We start from the raw sequence: 19,206 nt of genomic DNA, 5'->3' as shown, positions 1-19,206 counted from the left end.
TATTTTGAAGGGTCAATAACATAGGTACTAACTTAACATAGCATAACCATAACACCTCATTAACGTCTCACACTGTTGAGCACGGCTCCCTCTTAATTAGAGGAGGATTTAACCTATTTGCCATTCCCACAATGGCCAGGTGGTTTGGTGTAGTAGGAATATATTTCGTGTTTTCCTTTTCTTGTACCGATTTATATGTTTTTAGTATGGTAACGATTAGTTTTATATTATCTATGTAGTCACCTAATCCTAGATAGAGATAGTCTTTATAATTTTTAAAATATTTTTAAGAAATTGTGTACCGTGTAATGCCGCTAACGGTAGGTTGCAGTCAGGTCCCCATTACAAAATAAAATCTTCGCTCTATGCCTTTAATTTGTATATGTTTTAACTATTTATATTTATAACATTAGCCCGCATTATCGCAGTTATTAAGTAAAGAATTTGGTTAGATAAATGACTATTTAAACAACTGCCACTTGCCACTGTGCCACGCGACCGGCGAATGTTTTATCGGCAGATTGATTTAAAATTTAAATGAACCACATGAAACTAGATTTAGATAAGATTAATTTTTTTGAGCATTTCTATCAATCAGCTCATATTATTTGACCTAGTTTAGAAAATATATACTCAGAAGTATCGCTGTTAGTGTTTTCAATATTTAGATATTATTCTATTGATAAATTTATCATTAAAAATATATACATTAAGATTAAAACATTTTGTTTTAACACATATAAAAAAATTGTTTAATTCCACGGTTATAAGTATACTATGAAAAGAATTAAATTATCAATAAGGTATTAGTTTCGGTCGGTCTCGATTCAGCCTGATATTAACTCAATGCAATTCACCTATATCCTTATCTAATTATAGATAGTCTTGTTATTTTTAAATGTAAACATGTTTGTAAAACGCCTTGTAAATATTTTTTACTGATTAATCATATCATGTATGTTTGTTTTTAGTATATAAACAGTAATCAGGAAGACTTATTATTAATTGCAAATATATAATTTCTACAATTCTGGTTCATTGGGAATATAGAAAGCTTCTTTAATTTGGAACACAAATGTGTATTTGCTCTTTCAGACCATCTTACTAGTAAATCCACTGTTATAAGATTACTGACAATTTTGTATGATTCATATGAGAGTACATGCATCTCTACGCACATAACATAATTCCTAGGTCGATCTAGTTAGAAGTAGAAAAGTAGTTTGGTACTAGAATCAGTTGCACATGGAAACCGTTTTGTTAATAATGGCGCAACACATGGAACCCTTAGACACGATCATTGCGAAATGAAAAAGTAATAGAAAAACTTGACGGAAATGTGGCAATGGTTTGAGCAATTTTTATGCAACGGAATTGATTTCGTCGGCACTGAGTGAAATCAGATATTATAGAAAACACTTAGCAATCTATAGATTTAATTATTGTTAAAAAATATTTGACCTACTAATATTATTATAAATATAGTTTATGCGATTTTATATAATTAGATTAGCAAGCATGCTGAGGGCCCACCGATCATAAATCGTAACCGTAGGTACACCTATAAGTGATATACGGGCATCATAATATAACTTATGTATTGCTATTACGAAAAACGAAAAACCTTATAAACTCTCTTTCAACTGAAAAATAGATTACAAAGTAAGCTGCTTGGAATTTGAAATAGAGACTGATTTACTAATGCAGCCTACGTTTTACAAAATCTAATTGTAATGTAATTCTAATTGTATGAAATCAAGTTATTTCAAATATAAAATGACATACCGATATAAGAATAAAATTAATTCTAACAATACTTAATATTTTAATTCTCTAAGCATTTAGTATCAATCATCCCATTAGAATTCCTTCCTTCCTCCCGCATACATTTATATAGTAAAATGCACCACCTAACGATGTTCTCTTCAGAGACTATTGGGTTTTTTCAAGAAGGGTATGTATGTATAAGGTTTGTCAAGGATTCGAAAAGCACACGTGACACCCCTGGTGTTTCAGACTTCCATTGGCTGCGGTAACCGTCTACTATTAGATGGGCCTTACCTTGTTTGCCATTATCGTTATTGCAAATATAACTACAAATAATGTTTTATTGTTTGTTGTTGCATTGGTTATTATGTGACTTCACCATAGTTTCAGCTGAAACGATAGAATGGTTGGAACTACATTGTAGCGGATCACTTCCTTTTATGTACTTCGTATATTTTGTCCTTATCTTTGACCATTTTTCCCGATATTCGAGTGTTTTATCCTGGTCGGCTTGAAAGGACTGTTCGTCGAAGTTATCATCCTCACACCATAGGTTGCGAATTGCTGCTTCACATTCGAATAGACTTTCGACACTGTCTGTGAGTGTAGTATATTTTTCGTCGATTGTCTCGGAGTCTTTTGCTTCGAACGCTTTTTCTATTGCATCGGATATGATGGTGAATTCCCGTCTAAATTGTGTTCTTTTGCGTTTCAGGATATCCATGGTGTTACACAACAAAAATAGTTTGTTTTATTTCGTCACGGTCGCCACTATATTGCAAATATAACTACAAATAATGTTTTAGGTGTTTATTACTTATTAGAAAATTTGCAACTGAATACACAATATTTGACTTATCAGTTTTTTCATGTTACTTAGCGACAATTCGAATTTAGAATAAGCATGCGTCACAATCGTAGTATAGAAAAGAATGTCCCTCTGTATATTACTCGGTAACTAGTTTACATTAATTATTAACTTCCGAGTGTGAGGTATAATCATTATCAATAATTAAGATTGATTGTCTATCCTCATTATAAAGTACTAACTGATTCCCGCTGCAGTGCTTCACTGATGCAAAGTTATATTTTGTTGAATATCCAAAAAATATTTTTTAGGTAAAGATTATTTTATTTATTTATTTTTAATTCGGAATTACATCCATATAGTATTATAATTTATATTTCTTAGTAAGTATGTATTTTTGTTTTTGTTACCTATACCTCTATTTCGTATACGCAGAAGGTGAAATTGATCTCTTGCTTGTTGATTTGTTATTATTCCAGAATATGTCTCATGCTAAATCTAAATTTTCTTTTTGCATTATGTGGATTATTCATACAGATGATATAATTGACTTTGAATTGATACATAATAAGTCCATATGAGCCACAATTCAATTAATGGAATATTTGACTGTGAACCGGAGATTATATAATAGAATTCAGCATAAAAACTTTTCAAATATTAAAGATTAATATTTGAAATTAAATGTTTCGACATTCTAGATTTAATATCTAAGTAAAAAAGTATAACGACGTCGATCCTAAAAATTGTAATAAGTATATTTTAGCACACCAATTGGAAAATCAAAAAAATAATATCATTGAGAAAAACAGTTTCCTAGGTTCAGTTGATCTGATGAGTCCCATGGGAAAACCAAGACAATCCATTACCTGTACAAATGTAATGAATAATATTCTGCGCAAGTTATAAAAATAATATAAAAAAAAGAATTAATTTAATTTTACTGCGTTGAACGTTACCTTTACCTATATAACTAGACTTAATTACGATTAGTAAAAACTATATTAAAGAAATAGAATAAAATAAATAGAAATTATGCATAATTTTTATTATGTATTTATTAATTACGCATATATTTTTTACAGATTAAATCAGATGTGTTTTACATGCACTTTACTTTCCTGTATAGGTACATGTACAATTAGGTACAACCGCTTGATTGTCAAGGTTAGGACACAGGATGTTAGAAACTTGTTTAAGTCTTACAATTAGGTCTTAGATATTATAATGACAGCCCTAGGAACAAGGATGTGCCATAACAATATGTAACTAATAACCTGTTACTTTGGAATTAGTAACGTTATTTAAAGTGCTAAGTAAGAAAAATGCACACCTATTATTGCATCACAACTGTTGCACATGACTGTATAGCGTACAGTGTAATATCACAGATAACATAATATTACATACAGATACCCCATCCCATACAAGAAAATGGTTCCTTCCTAACTCGGGCTATTCTTCGGGCTATTTTATTTCACTATAGCCGCTAGATGTCGCTAGATCTGAAGCAGTTCGGATTACTAGTGGGTGCTTAGTAACAAAGCATGAAAATAGATGGCAGTCAATTCAGTACATGACATCTGTTTTGCAAAGATATGTATATAATAGATATGTAGGTTACTGTATCGTGTACATCATTAGGGACGATTCAAATTCAATGTAAATGTGTAGGTATAATATCGTTAGCCGACAAGATATGGCTTATGTGCCAATGTATATATGTTATGGTTTATTTTACATTCCATGCCTATTTTTTTGATATGTTGTAACGCGTCTGCGCTTCCTGATTTTGATACGTTTATACTCGTACGTATCAAAATCGGGCTAACATTTTTTTATTTCAATCGTTATATGTATGAGACTGATTTTAGCTACAATTAATTTACTGGTATATACTCATGTATTCTACGGTTTTTTTTACCTAATGAGAATATATCTTATATTGTTGGATCGTCATAAAAATAATTAAAATAAGTTGTAAAACTATTGCGCAGCGTGCGGTATTCAACGACCAACTGCCGCCGGCCTCCCGTTGCCCAACATCCGTTGCTTAGCAACGAGCCATCAATATTTGCTTATATATATATATCTACTTAGAGGTAGTGTATTACAATATATAAATTTTGTATCACAGTGTTAGTTGCCATATTTCTCCCATGATGAAAATTGATATGTATACTTGCAGGCTCATTTTCTATTTTTTATACCCCTTCATGTGACATATTTTTTTGTATTATGGACAATTTTTTTTTTATTTATAATGCTACATTAAAAATACATACACGCCTAAATTTTGGCCCGTCTTTCACCAACCCCTATTTTTAATAGCGATATTTTAAAATATTATAAATGCTAAAGTAACTCAGTCTGTCTATTTGTTACAAACATTCTAATTACTAATATCTTTCAATATCTTTAGCGGTATAAACCAGGTTATGCACTACTAGTATTGTTAGTGATAAAGTTGATGAACAAAAATAAAACAATATTCGTATTAAAAATATATTCATCTAATATTTTTGATTATTTTTAAGTATCTTCCAAATACAAGGGGTCTGACATGTTTATGTACCTACATTAAAAGATAATTTTTGACATGTATGAAATGTACAAACCAATGAATTAAAATATAATTTTTGAAATGTATGAAAGTAATGTATGTACCTACATTAAAAGATAATTTTTGACATGTATGAAATGAAGATAATTTTTGACATTTATGAAATGTATGTACCTACATTAAAATATAATTTTTGAAATGTATGAGATGTATGAAAAAAAATGTATGTACCTACATAAAAAGATCATTTTTGAAATGTATGAAATGTATGAAAGAAATGTATGTACCTACATTAAAAGATAATTTTTGACATGTATTAAATGTATGAAAGAAATGTATGTACCTACATTAAAAAATAATTTTTGACATGTATGAAATGTATGAAAGAAATGTATGTACCTACATTAAAATATAATTTTTGAAATGTATGCACCGTACAATAACAATACACGTTAAACATCATACCACCGAGTCATACGCAAGTTAAAAACAAACTGCTATGATATTAATGAGAAAGGAAAATCAACTTTATGGTATTCGAATTAGGATCGATTTCTCTCTTTTTTTAATACATTTAATATTACCAGTTGCCAGTATTCGAAGACAACTACGATTCGTACTCGATATTTTAAATTATTATGTAATCGATTTTTCAATACAAATGCAAATAACCAACGACACTAATAATGTACTACTATATTCCGTTCTTTGAAACGGAACACTGCTATAATACAAAATAATGAAAATTTACTGTTCACAACGACTCATTAAAAGCATCATCGAATAATGCGTAATAAAATCCTGTTATCAATTATTAAAAAAAAACGATAATACATGTATTTATTTATAATATGACAACACTTCATACATAAATATATATATTATTACTTGCTTGTTCGGCTATTTTTAATTTATTAAAAAATTTTTATATGTTTAATTTATAATAATATATTAAGTGCTTATTATTGGAAAATATAAAAAAGACATTTAATTGGCCGATACAAATGACGACAATGCCATCTATGAAAGCATTTTGAAAACATTGAGCCCCATATTAGCACTGCTTAAAGTGTAATTAAGTACTGGAAAATAACAAAATGAGTAAATATATGAAAATTACTTTTCTAAAAGCATTATTTCATTTTAACATTATATATAACTTTTGCTAAAAACATTAAACATTTTTGAAAACACATTTTTGTTTTTTAAAACGTTTGCAAAACTATGAAGAATTCCATCGATACCAATCACGCCATCTATATGCAACTTTTAGCAATAATAATGGCTACTTCCTCATTGAGTGCCACTGGTAATATGTACCTACTGCTTGTTTATTTTATGTTCACTATTATGTGCTATTCATTTAGCCCGCGACTGCGTACCAGTAAACTTTTTTGTTTGTAACCAATTGAAATAAAACAAAAACAATATTTTAAGCCAAGGTTACCACAATACTTAGTAAAAATGGCAGCCAAATCAGTTGAGCCGTTTCTGAGACATAGACATACAAAAATTCTAACGATCTATGTTCTGGTTTTTTAGGTAATTAAAGTCAATCTTCTATGTGGTTTTTATTTAACCTAAGAAATATTAGTTTTAAAAATTAGTATGTATAAATAGAAACAAGTGACGAACATCAGCATATCAATATTTGCTTTTGTATTTTAAGATGTGATACTTATGTAAGTATGAAACAGTCATGGTTATGTAACCATGCTCATTTTCAGTCCGTTTGTGACATACTTAGTAAACCTTATAAAAGTATATATAGAACACGGTAACCGTTTCTATGCTTCGTTTTAATTATTTAATTCCTCATAATTACAACTTTAATTACTAAATCTGTACTTAGGTAATGCATATTGTGTATCATCGTGCAACCATACATTATATTGTTCGTATATGAGTGGACGTAGTCTCTAATACCTACTGTTTACTAATGTCTTAGTTCAAAACAAACCATGAATAAAAATATTTGTACCGCATGAGAATTAAAACTGCGATCGGAAATAAGACGATGTGCTAAACCGAGGCTGCTAATATTGTACCGTTTCGTCCTGAGTAAGGTCTGGTGCTTGATATCCTCGTCTTCAGGGTTGCAAACGCACACATATTTGAACAATTGCAATGCGCTACTGCATTCATTGCATAAAATTAATGTTCCTTCAAGAACACAAAATATAAACCGCTCACGTTTATAGACGGCCTCGGTGATCTAGCGGTGTACAAGTATCAAATTGTTTTACTTTGGATGGTCGTGGGTTCTATTCCTATTATGATACATTTGTATTCATGATCTTTTCTATTAGTCTGGGTACTTTTAAAGCATATTATGTGCTACATTTTTGTGTCTTATCTATATTGTTAGTACCCATAACACAAACGTCGAGCAAAGATGGCAAAAAGTAATATTACTCTAATATATCTTTGCGGGTAAAAATCATCAAATGATTATTATAATATCTATAATTTACTCTGACCATGTTGCCTTCGCGTATATTCCATGTGAAGAGGGCAGTGACTACGACGAACGTGTCTATCTACGCACAAGCTATCATTTATTAATATATAATATTTGTTTGAATTATTCTATCTATTGCTAAAAACATTCAAATTCGTTGCGTAGTTGAAAAGATCTAAGCGAACAGACAGTGGAAGCGACTTCATTTTATATTATCTAAAGATGAATAAAGAGGTATACAGGTGAATATGACAACATACAAATGCACCCTTCGATCAGTATTTTTATTAACAGATATTTTAATTTTTCTTGTTACAGGTCGACTACAAATCTCGGCCCACAGTCACTTCAAGGACACGTTCGACCTTAGAAAGCGTGCCAAACGTGTAACTAATATGGTAAATACGCCATTTTTTGTTTTCACATCTGCTGTCGGTACATCTACATTTCTCCCTGGGTAGATTTTCTATTATTAATACTATTGCAGTACATCTTAATAAAGGAAATTGAGAATCAATAGGAATGTGATGAATGGGCTATTATTTATTTATATTATACTTAGAAGTTTATTGCCGAGGGTTAACTCTTACATAAAAAAATCGTATTAGGAATGTCGTGGCTCCAATGTAGCCCGTAATTGTAATGCAATCGATTGGAAATGTTTAAGATATATCCTGTACTAACAGACCGGCCACGCGTCGCTCTGGCTAAGTTTCTTGAATAAAATAATATTGCCACAATAAATTGAGATGTAAGCTATCCTTCAAGTTGGATCAAATTGAACACAATTTGCAAATCAATTTTGCAATTGGTTCAGTAGGTTAGGAGTCTATCGCGGACAAACAACGTGACATGTAATTATAATATATAAAGATATTGAAAATTGTTATTTTATGACATGTTTTGAACTCCTATCTCTCTCACCGTGGAATCATTGAAGATGTTTATAGTTAAAATTTTGTTATGCTGTCAGAATTACAAATGTTCATCAGTATCACAACTTTTGAATTTTTGTTGAAATGCTTAGTTTAATTAGGTAGTGTAATTATAAAGTCCATTAATTAAGATATCGTTAGTTTAGTCTTCATTAAAATCTCATCAAATCATATGACTTAAAGAGATCTGAGAATTTTGTAACAAATATATTGTGGACTATAGGCGCAGCATGTCTTTTGCAATAAGCATAATGATATGAAAGAATTACTATATTTAACGAAGTCGATGGTTTAGCATACCTACTTCTTTTATATCCCTTTGGTTGTAGGGTGATTCCCCATATAATACAAACATTTATATTAACGGTCTCGGTGGTCTAGTGGTTTAGCACACCGCCTTACTTCCGATAGTCGCGGGTTCGAATTCTCGCACGGCATAAACATTTATATTCATAAGTATGATTGTTTGTATCGGTCTAGGTGGTATTCTATGATTTGTATGTATAATATGTATGTACGAAAAAGATGGCGCTTTGTGAATTGTCCCTGAGATTATCATCTTTTTCTTTTATTATATTTATATTTTTGTGTAAAACAATATTATCTAACAATAAGCAAATTATACACGTAATGGCTTTACATCGAATGCAATAAGCGCAAATAGATACACTCACGACTTCACGAGCAATATGTAAATATTATTGTATCTTGCTTCCATAATAATATATTGGTAAAATGTAATGTGTTTTGAGCTGTCAATAATGTCACTGTACTGACTAAGTAGTAAACTATTTACTTGTTATCGCCTACATATAATAAATAAATTAGATACAATTATATCAAGTCTATATTTAGGTTCCACTACTTGTTGTACAATTTCCTATCTAACCTAAAAACCTTTTGCGGTAAACATTTATTTACTTGTATTACGAATCTGATTTAGCTTCAGTAGAGTATAGTATTATAAGCGATAGCGATCAGCGATATTGAATTATATTTAATCTTTATTGTACATATTTATAACTTTTAGGTATTTTGTTCGTGTTCTTTGCTAAGCTTTAGGATTGTGATTTATAAAGTTTTCTATTTTTATAATATATAAAACGAAAACAACAAAAATAAAAATATTTTTATTTCAATTATTTTCGTTTATTATTTCTGACAAAAACAAGTGTCTGTCACTTAATCTGTATGCATATTTAACATGCGCAATATTTAAAGAAAACGTACCTAACCTGACAGTTAAAAAGCTTAATTATTATTCACTAGCTGACCGGCGCAACTTTGTCTGCATCACAATTACTTTACTTTTATTATTATGTTTTGCCCAATTTTCAGTAGTTGTTGCTGTTATATTTACAAACTTTTGCGTTTATAATATTAGTAAGAGGAGAAAACAGATTGTACTATTTTTACAAAACCTGATATTAAACATAACAATAATTATTATTATACATGTACCTACACATGTATAATAATAATTATTGTTATGTACATTATACGATAAACATATTTATACAGTTGTACAAATATTATTCAGTCTTGCACATGTATGAAAATATTTTGTTATTTAGGTGGATTATGTATTTTTACGCAATAAAATATGTTTTTCACTGAATTCAATTCAAATTCAAATTATCTTTATTCCTGTAGATTACAGACTTTTATGATATGTCCAATCTACCGTCAGTTCGGAATGATTTCGAGATGAGAAGAACTGACAAGAAACTCGGCTAGTATTTTTTTTTATTTTTGTAAAATATCTAATCAGTGTTCGCAAACCTGAATAGACCAGTCCACACAAGCAGCACCCGTTCACGAGTATGACGGATGAGTCAGCCATCATTGCACTCAACCATATTATAGGGAGCACATCGACCCGGCCCACCACGCTGCCACAAGTTTGAACTTTATAGCGAACATGACTGTTTGAAGTTACTCCACTACGTCATTTATATTATTTACAGCATAACCTGTACCAATCACAGTTTTCACCCATTACAATATTTAATTTACGTTATTTAAATTACAATATGTCATTACTAAATTTACAATAAGTTGAATAATACTGCATTTAGCACAAAGTATGATATATCATATATGTAATTGACGTAAAATGATTCGCCTATGCTTCTTATCTATTAGTTTGTACATAATAAACTTCACTACATAGGTCAGTTCCTATCTATAAATATGATAAATAGTAGCATAGGTCTTATTCATATGTCAGACAACGTAATCCTCTAAATCTTTAGACATGATGTTAGTAGTTATGTACATATCTGTCTTACTATACCCGAATAATATTCTATTAATTTCCTTATTTATTGTTTAATTTATTGGACTTTATTTATTTATTAAAATAATTATTCTTAAAATACTTAACTATTCAGAATAGAACAAAAAAAAACAAAGAAGTGAACAACTTAATTTAAAGTAATACAATTTAAGTTAATGTACTATATAATATACTATATACTTAGAGCAAATAAGCTACATAATAAGACCATGAGAATACGATTATCCGACATGATCAGATGTCCTGATTGATAAGTTGAACAAAACGGAAGATCCACCTCCTGTTATAGGTATTGTGCTAAAAATCTATTTAGCAAATCCTCTGAACCGACATTACGACCTGTAATCTTCATTTGGAATCAGCGATTATGAGTTATGTGTTGACCGTAGGTAACCGGGCCCAAGGTCATGGTGTAACACAAATTATATACCTTATAATTAATTCATTAGTGATGATAATCACAATACAATATGGCGGGCGTGGGTTGAAGCTGTGCGCGGGAGTCGACGCGACGCGACGCGACGCCATTGTCCGTTGTTTCCGGAAAAGCGAATAACATAGGGTCACAGGATGCATGAATTTAATATTTTTAAGATATAATATAAGAGAAAAGAACTCAAGATCTGTCTAAGAAATAACTCTAAATCGTTGTTTATTTAATGCACATTTACGTAACTATGGAGAAATCAATACATTGTCTTGAATTTGCCTACAGTGACTTTCGTCTTTGCCTAAATATACTGGTTGACAAAATATGTTCTCAATCTCTCTTTAGTTGATGGCACAAAAAGAATAGGTATTTCATAAAGTGTAATGATTTTCGTTGGGTCACCGACGTCGGTAAACATGCTATGGAAAATTAGCGATGCGTAGCGATGGTGTGATTTGCTCACATCGATGCTCTCCCATTGTCGTCCCCCTCTGAACGTGATTTAACTGAATTATGGTGTAGATATGTCCACTATTTGGTTTTGACTGTCCAGTGGTTCGCATGTGTTCTCGCTTCCAGTACTGTGAACTATAATCCTGTGTGATCTCTAGAAGTGCGTGGACTTGCTGGGTGTTTTATTAGCAAGTAGTGACTGCGTGCTACGATTTCTCTACGGTGTTTCGTAGCAGACCGCCTTACGAGGAAAGCTCAAGTAAGTGACCAGACACGCCCTTTGTTACGTTGGGCGGTACTTGTATCCAGTTTTAATATTACTTACGGGCCTGCTATATTTCATTTGTTATAGTATATATACATGAGTATTATCATTATGACAAATGATACATAGTTTTGTTTACAAATGTGTACATATTCAATAATAAAATGTAATAATAGAAGAGAACAAATAAAGACTGCTGTGTACTACTACTCGTTAATTTGGTTTTTTATTATAAACATCCATTATCGAATATGGTCAAATGTATACAGTAGATTTAACTTATAGACAATTGATTTATACAATATACAATACTTACTAGCTGTCTATCGCAACTTTTGCCGCGTGTTAATAGTTTCGTGTTCTTGTGGTCATTTTGGGATAGGATGTCTTGCATAATGGCTGAAATATAAAAAATAACACCAATTGTATATTGTGAACCTAAAGCTTTAAGTTTTTTAGCATAGATCTCCCAGTAAAGGTCCGTTTCTCTAAAAGTCACTACGAGTTTTGTGGCAGTGGTCTGGTATCCGTTTCATGTAATGATTGAGACGGACTGACTGAGTACATAATAGATTCAAAGGTTTTCTTACATTTTTTCTACGTAAATTGCGATTAATTGAAAGCCATCAGGTTTCAATTAATATGGTACCTAATTAACGACGTTTCTATTGTTAACAATATAACTAAGGTTACTATTACTAAGAATGCCTTCTTCGCCTATAAATTGTAACATATAAATAAATATGCAAATTTAACTTTATGAGTTTAAATATAGAGTTACTTTTAACTTTAGCATTTATTGTACTTACTGATGGAATGGATACATTTATTACAACTTTTTTATTTGTTAGCGTCTTCAGTTAGATTGAGCAGGCTGTTTCCTATCTATGTTATGTACTTCTTAATTGTTTGCGATGGTATTTAGTGGCTTTCTATTGATAAGTATATCATTTAACGATACGGTAGGGCGGAGCCGGTGCACCGTTGTGTGACTGCATTATGCAACGAGCGTGCATTACACGTGCGTACACTTGGCGCCACAATTTTTCGAATATAATTACGCGTCAAAAGAGGGAAATCTATTTTTTTGTATATATAAAACACACACATTTCCTACACAAAACATTACATATGTATACTATTCTCTAAGCGGTTTTTGTTATGTAACATTGGCTGAATCTTATCTTTTCAGAATTCATTTAGCTTACTTAAATTATCTACACTATCCTTATATTAAACATAGTTGGTACTTCTAACCCGGGAATGTTCCTAGTTCTGTTATAACTTTGATAAATTTAGGTAAAACGCTAAATTCATCAAAGTTTAGCGGTTTTATTTTATGATAAATAAGTTATTAAGTATTTAGAATTACTAACTCAAATGCATAAATACGTAATCTTTCCATCTTTTATATTTAATTCAAGTTTTAAATATTAATGCTATTTATATTTTTATCTTCTTTTATACACCGATATCATTAACTGTAAAATAATTCGGTTTAAACTAAATTTATTAATTACTAGCTTATCCACTTTTTGCAACTTATTTCATTGCAACCTCGCTATATAGACCGTAACGCGATGTTATATGGGCTATCTGACACTGGAAGAATTAAAAAATCGAAATAGTAATATCTGATAATAACCCGAACAAACAAACTTTACCTCTCAATTCAAACGGGTATCGAATTTACGACGGCCTGAGCCGACGTTCGAACCTCTAGCGGTGTCCTCAGACTAAAGTCGTGTCCGTCAGGCGAGACTTGGCCTTCAGCTGCTCCATAAGTCCTTCCGCGGGTTTGGAGCTTCACCGGACCATAGGGGGCGAGTACATACCCCCTATCGTCCGGTGAAGCTGTAAAGGCCAGCTGCGGCCAACAGCATTAGAGTAGTCGGAAAAAAAGGGAGAAAATAAGTTTTAGTATAGTAAAGAAACGAAAGAAAAAATAGAAACGGTATAGAAATTACAGAATAATGAAATAACATTTTATGTGTTTCAAGATATTGCATAACTAATTGAGTAATAAATTAACTTCCAATCGTTTGAAATATTTTAAAGTTATTTCAGCACACAATTGTATTAAAAAATATATTGTGCTTCTGATAAATGTGAATAATCTTTTGTCAAAATAATAACTCTGGGTGCAATTATATGCATGGACAAGTGTTCTTTCTGACTTTTTTGTTATTGATTAAAATCTAATTATTGTTTATTGCATTCATTCTAATGATTAGATACTCTACACCGATATGAGGCCGATAAGACTCTATGAAATAAATATTATATTATATTTCCACATTGTTTTAAAGAACTGTAAAAATAATAAAAAATATAAGCATTATTCGCGACGTATGAAAATAATACGGGATTAAATCTAGCAAATTTTAAAGTTAACCACAATACAATATCAGTTGATTTAGCTCAATTTTCAAATTATTATATAACATGTCGTTGTTAACAAATTCTAGTTCCTTAAATTAAAAAAAATATTAGTAACATCTTGATTGCTGCAGTATCATATTAAGATCACATGCGACATTGTCGATTTTCGAGATTTTTGTCTTAAAGCAATATAGTAATATAGTCATATTGCTTTAAGACAAAAATCTATTGTAATATGATTATCTTGTAAATATTTTTATTTCAAAGTATTTTACATTATATGATATAAAAATCCCATATTATTAGACTTAGAGTATGAGGGATGATAGGTGTCCATTCTCAATACAATTCCCGTAGTAGAATCTAGAGGAGTAGGCGTGTTCTAGAGCGGAGACCGCGAATTGGCAAACATAGTGTAGGACGCCCCGCAGCTATGTGGAATATACATAGGATTGCGGGTAATAACTAGAAGAAAGAAAGGTTGAAGATCGTACGCAGTGTCGTGCCTTGGGAGAAGACTATGTTCCGCAGTTAACTACAGTGAGCTGATGATTATGATGACGAATACAATCTATTTTCACGTCAATCATTAAGATCTGTTCAACTGTTTAATGGAAAAGGTAACGAACAGTTAAAAAATATTATATTAGTACGGATATTGTTCGATTCGAAAACTTCGAACTAACTTTAATAACTATTAATATTAGAATTCAATATCTTCGCTAGTCTAGATACAATGAAAAAATCTCATGTGGATGACATTGCGGACATAGCTAAAAATCCACTTAGTTGACTGTATTTGTATGGGATGTCATGCTAACAACGAGGACAGTGTTCTCACTACAATACACATTATAGTAATTATTTCTGTCACCATCGAATGCCTATCAACGTATGTATATATCATATACCTGCGTGTAGATATTTTAATGTTATTTAAATTAAGTTTGGAACAAGTTACTATAAACTGTATTTGTTCTGTTATAAAAAACTATTTAAAATACAGTTAAATTATTTAAAAACCCTCAAGTTTGTCAGCATTAACTTTCATCCTCTATTGCACCCTTTAGAAATATTTTTAGAAATAAAACGTGCCTATGATGCTTGCTTTTTTCTATTTCAGTACCCGTAGTGCAATCTGTCTTTATTTAAAATAAAATTAGGACCTGTTTAGGTGTTTAGTTGGGAAAAGGTAATAGCCACATTTTCTCATTTAAAATATCAGTAGATATGGGTGTGGGTTTTCCCAAAGTTTGACTGGGAGACAATACTATAGTATTACGTTTACATTTTGTATATATATATTGTATTTGTTATAAAAACATAACATACAGACAGAGTTAGTTCATAATCATATTTTATGGAAGTCCAGCTAATTTAGTGAAAATTACACTGTTTTCAATTAGTGTGATTTATTTCTAGTGTATAGATTTTTACAGTTCACCAATTCAGTATGTACCTTACTATGTTGCAACGTTGTAAATTTCAATTTAAAATGGGTTATAGGTTTTGGCCCTTTCCCACGAGCCCATCCTAGCCGATCCCACGTATCTTCAATAGCTGTACACAGTTTTCACACTATTACGTCATGCGTGAACGGACGTAATGAAAAGTCTTGTTTGTGTGATGAACTGCCTGTTTCCGCATTGTACTCTTTCATATTAAGGAGATGCGATCAATAAATTTTAACTTACACTGTATTTTTATTATAATAACTCTTATATACTTATGCAATAATATTGTGATTATTTGTAACTTGTATAACTGCTTGAATAGCCTTCGTAACTTCATTGTGGCTAGCTTCTGCCCGCAACTTCATCTACGTAACTACGATGATAACTATAGCAAATAGTCGTACTTTTCCATCTCAATTGCTGCAAGTTACAAACAAATTTATTCACTTTCGCATATAAAATATTAGGATTTACACCATACACCGGTAGCATACTCGTAGTTTTACCAATTAGTAATATATTACTATATTTATGTTCATATTGTTTATAGTACGAAAAACAAGAAATACGGAATTATATAAAAGTTGTTATCTCTCAGTTAATAGTATCTTATAATTGTAAATAAGTATGTCATTATTAAATAAACTTTTAGGTAAGTAGTAGCTACCCAGCAATTTTTACCTTAGATAACTCCTGTTCAAAGCAATATTTCAGTCAGCAACCTTAGACTTGTTTTTAATTAAGGTTAACATAAAGTATAATAAGATAAAAAAGTACATCTAAAAACGAATATTATCGTATATGAACTTGATGATACCCGGAAATTAGAACTATAAGAGCTTAGATATTAAGTGACACCTTTACAATTCTTAAGTATATTACAGATACCTACTCGTAGGTTCTTTGGAGGTCTATCTAAAGTTACTGAATTATAATTATAAAATTAATATATCGTGTTCAGTATCCAGTCCAACCTAACATATCACGTTTTCAGGGGATAGTCATGTGTCATCAGAAGACACATATATAAATATAGTATTTAACCTTACTGTGAAAGATGACGCATTGTTTACAGGTGTCTACTTAATTACCAATCAGTATATATAAACTTGTATGTAGATCAAGTCTATATATGTAATATGTGTAATTATCGTACTTAAGTATCTAAGCAATAGACATTGTACAGTCTTAGTACCTATATTCTTTTTATACCTTGTAATAAAAAACGTACATAAAAATTGCAAATGTCAATATATAATCGAAAATATTAGAAAAATAAAAGAAGTAATAAGTAATATGTAATACCTTTCGTAAATTTATATATCTGGTGCAATCTCTTACATACATCACTACTAGTAAGTAACTAAGTATGGGTTAAAAATTTGCGAATCAACCAGACAGCGATTTCACGCTAAAGATAACTGTACCAAAATTTGGTTGATACGTCATTCAGTGGAATTACTTGGACGAGGACATCGCTCGGGCACAATGGGCCGGAAGCGAGCATCCGCTTTCCATCGGCACAATTTTTGGAAACGCCAAAATTTTCATAGACCGGGCCTTCGTACTCTTTGTCATGTTGATTCGTGTTCTGTTCATTACCTATGCAGTTGGGTTTTGCGAACTTATTTTTCTAATAGGTACAATCTTAATTACGTTTGACCTTATTTATGTGTCTGTGCATGTATGTCTGTATATTTAATCTCCTAGTCATAACAAGTGAGGGAAAATGATAGCTAAATGTACGTAAGCGGGTGCCCACTTACATTAATTAATTAACCAATTAATATAAAGTAATGTGAACAACAAAACACTTTAGCCCCTATTTATAGAACTATGTATAGAATATATTGTAAAACTGTATAAACTCTTCTATGTATATGGCAGGTAATAATAGGTAATGTAGCTATGTACTCTGCGCTTGAGACTCGTTTCCTCTTCCGGTGGCGACTTTAGGAATCTCTACTTTATGGATAAGTAATAAAATAGGATTTATTCGAAATTTGATCCACACTTTAATCTGTGCTTTGATGGATAGAAGGTCCATCTTTATGCTACCTATGACAAACCATATATTAATATTATAAATGCGAAAGTGTCTCCGTCTGTCTGTTTGTCGCTTTGTTACCTTTATGATGTCTAAACTACTGTAACTTTACTGAAATTGGACGTGAAAATAGATTCTATTATGAGAACGGATTTGGGCTATCTTTTATCTTAAGAAAAAACAGTTGAAGTCGCAGTTTAGTCATAAAAAGGTAATAAACATACATTTTCGCAATTATAATATCAGTATGGAGGGGAGAAAGGGGATTGTCAGTAATGTAGACTGATGACCCTATAGCTTGCAAGGAGATCTTCGTGATAAATTCCTTATTACTTTGTCATTATGAGCTAACTGACAGGACCTCATGCTCGTCATGTGATCTTCCACTGGAACTCCATAAATCGTTAGCGCTAGCGAGTGCGCCATTATTATTCAATAAAAAAAATATCAATATGGATTCATACCTGATTCGTATAATAATTATTAATAGAAAAAATTATTAATAGAAATAACCATATTGCCATATTTCGAATATAGCCTATAGGCTTACAAATATGTGACAGATGTGGTAACTAAACAATTTTAATTTAACCACATATTAATGTCTTTAATGATTTTCAGATGTCGATGACCTTAACGTTATGTGTCACATATTTATATATGCAGATGTACAATAAATTCTTGTATAAATGCATTAACAAAACATTAATTGATTGCATTCTATTTGTCTGCGTGAACTAACGGTATCGATGACTGAATTGGATACATTTCAATAATGTCCGCAGTATCAATAGCCCCTAGTACTGTTATAGCAGTTATCTGGGTACTTGAAGCATACCAGGTTTTGTTATATGAATATTATTGTAACAATAAGGTTAATTTGACTCCATAACATCATATAAATATTAGTTCGACATGCAATTAGTTTTAGCTATTTATAGAGGTGTAGTACCTACCTACCTACTGGGAATATTTGTGAAATGTAATTAAGTACATATCTTAAACTAATATTAATTTGTTAATAATCGATGTGATCATTAATATAATTGTATTACAACATATTGGTCATAAATCCTAATGATTACTTAGGGTACTCTAGAACAAATCTAATTTTGATAAATACATATATTAATCCAATTATATACATTCTTGCTTTAAGAATTTGACCCAAATATTAAAAAAAAAAATGACATATATATATATTTATCTATGTTATTTTCTAATTCGTAATGAATATGATATCTACATTATTATAAGAATTATATAATATTGAATTACCTATAAGACAAAAATAATAAAGTTTTTAACGATTTAAAAAAAATAGGTTTTCAATAGTATGATC

General features: G+C 30.8%; 1 protein-coding gene across 5 annotated transcripts in view; it reads left to right on the top strand.

Moving 5' to 3' along the window:
* LOC131853831 (uncharacterized) overlaps positions 1-19,206 on the top strand; it is a 48,470-nt gene that overhangs the window by 7,737 nt on the left and 21,527 nt on the right. For 4 of the 5 annotated variants that reach the window (XM_059204888.1, XM_059204886.1, XM_059204887.1 and 1 more), the window contains exon 1: positions 11,825-11,975. The gene's annotated coding sequence lies outside the window, so the exon portion shown is untranslated. Of the gene's footprint in view, positions 1-7,917; positions 7,998-11,824; positions 11,976-19,206 lie in introns of those variants that run through there. The other variant, XM_059204884.1, reaches the window with a different exon arrangement.

Source organism: Achroia grisella, unplaced genomic scaffold (genome assembly GCF_030625045.1).
Source record: "Achroia grisella isolate CSIRO2021 unplaced genomic scaffold, CSIRO_AGI_Agris_v1 utg906, whole genome shotgun sequence".
NCBI classification, from domain to species: domain Eukaryota; kingdom Metazoa; phylum Arthropoda; class Insecta; order Lepidoptera; family Pyralidae; genus Achroia; species Achroia grisella.
Note: the sequence above shows the minus strand (reverse complement) of the source record. Positions and strands in the feature narration are given on the sequence as shown.